At 46.6% G+C, this 2262-nt stretch overlaps 1 protein-coding gene across 1 annotated transcript in view; it reads right to left on the bottom strand.

Moving 5' to 3' along the window:
- The window catches only part of ABCB11 (ATP binding cassette subfamily B member 11), a 128811-nt gene that overhangs the window by 115525 nt on the left and 11024 nt on the right, over positions 1-2262 (bottom strand). Inside the window, exon 2 of the mRNA XM_019522758.1 lies at positions 649-722. The gene's annotated coding sequence lies outside the window, so the exon portion shown is untranslated. The remainder of the gene's footprint in view (positions 1-648; positions 723-2262) is intronic.

Raw genomic sequence — 2262 nt, forward strand, 5'->3', positions numbered from 1 at the left:
TTGGCCTAGGTGCGCCTCCCCTGGGATCTAAGGGGGGCCTAGAGGGGGGGTGACAGGTCTGGTCCCTGCTTAGTGACACTTACTGCGCATTAGCCTAATAACGCTGCTCAGTAGGCTATTAGTATTGTTTTTGCTGTGACACGCTACTGCACAGTGTTACTTGGCCAATACGTAGTAAGTGTCTCATGTAGACACACCCACTAGGAAGGGAAAAATTCCATTTGTTTTACTATTGGTCTGTTGTTTCATTACTTCATTCATAACAGTAGAATTGTCCCAATTACTGTATTGGCGTTGGGTCACCTAGTACTGATCTCATGCACTGTGTGAAACCCATAGAAGGGCAGCTATTGGTTAGCAGTAAGTGCTATTTTCCTTTTAAATTACAGCAAGATGCAAGAAAAAAGGACATACCTGTTCCTGTAAAATGAAGGCAGAGAAGAATGTGTACGGCACTGCCAGTGATGCCACCCCCTCTTTACTTCCTGCCACCTAATACCTATTCTCCTTTCTTCATCCCTGCCTTCCAGAAATACTATCAGCTTGGCTCCTCCTCTTTCCTTTGACTTTTCCTTTTCTGAACCCTGTCTACGTCACTTTTAGCACTGGTCCCTGCTCCCAAAGACTAAAAAAGGTGGTCCTTCTTACCTAGACAAGCAGTCAAAGGGATTTTGAGTGCAGACTAGAACTATTAATCCACTGGTCAATAAATGGTGATACCCCTAGAAACAGAAGTGTTACATAAAAGCCTAAAATGGAGACAGTAGGAGTTATGTGTAAGTGGTGTAAACATGTACAAGAAATAAAATTGATATTGGTAGGCAGAAAAATGTCTCCTAAAATCCAAACTTAATTAAAATACTTCAAAATGCTGAAGAAACATGCATAGGCCTTCCTTCCCTTCTGAAGTAAATGAGTAAAGCTCCACTCAAATCAAAAGAATAACACCCATTTGCACCAGGAATGAATTTGGTCCTACAAGTTCATAATAAATCAATCAATCTTTTATAACATAGAAAGAAGGAAAAACCCTTAATGGGCATGTCCAAAGGAGTGCACACACGCAGTTAGCAGTGCCGCAAGCTGTTTGAGGTGTTGCAAACTGCATGCAGTGCACATAAACCTGTTTGCTGCATTACTAATTTCTGTAGACCACCAAAATTTGACACCAGGAGATTCCAGTGTCAAAAAACAAAACGCTGCTAAAAAAAGCAGCGCAATGCACATGGCAGCAGTGCGCACCACCAAAAACAGAGCCTGGCCATCCAGAGCCCCACTGTGGCTGCCAGCCAGGCTCCATGTGGCTAGATCAGCACTGCTGCCGCCCCAGGATCCTAGGTAAAGCTGCTATGGCCAGCAGAGGTGTTGACCCCAGCCTCTTCTGTCCCACCCAGGTCAATTTCCTGCATGCTGCAGCTCATGTGCAGGGACGTGCCCCGGGAAAAAAAGCAGTGGCACAAATATAGTAAACATATGGCTCCATCCAGCATATGCACTTGCCGTATGGCTGCATCCAGATGAGTGCAGCTGTGAGGTATGAACACTGAACATTCAGGTGTTTTCTGTGCTGCTACCTTGCAACATGGGCTTGTTTTTTGACCCTGAGAGGTCAAAAAATCCGACACAGAAAAAAAGCAGGGTGGTACATGTAGTGGTAGCATGCACCACCCAAAACTGGAGCCTGGCCAGCTGGAGCCCCATTCAGTTGCCAGCAGGCTCCCAGCTGCAGCTGCAGCTTCCTTGGCCCCCAGAACCCCTATAAGGCTGCTGGTCCCAGCCTCCCTTTCCCCCTCGGGGTAACCTGTCATGCACCAGAATCCATGTGGCACAGGTGTTCCCTGGGGAGAAGTAGAGGCAGCACAACATGTGCCACTGCTTCCTGTCCCCAGGGAAACAAATGTCCATGCTTGTCTGACATGGCCTATGCGTCTATATATTCCACATATAAGGCACATCTACACAAGATGTGTTAATGCCCCTTAGCCTAATTTACTGTGCAGTACAGGTGTGCGTTTACATGTGCACACCTTTACTGCACAGCAAAAATGTCTAATTATGCCTAAATTTGATACCTGCAAATGTAGGTATCAAATTTTGTTCTGATTAATTAAAGCACAGTAACACATGTGCGGACACGACCCAGCACTAACTTTAATGCTGGGTCTGCCCAGCAACTATGGTACTGCCCTGAGTTCAACCCCAGGTCTCCTGGCTAGTCGCCTCTCCTGCCCCAGGGCGGGGCTGCTCATGTGGCAACCCCTA

Source organism: Gavialis gangeticus, unplaced genomic scaffold (genome assembly GCF_001723915.1).
Source record: "Gavialis gangeticus isolate Ggan-Ray unplaced genomic scaffold, GavGan_comp1, whole genome shotgun sequence".
Lineage (NCBI taxonomy): Eukaryota > Metazoa > Chordata > Crocodylia > Gavialidae > Gavialis > Gavialis gangeticus.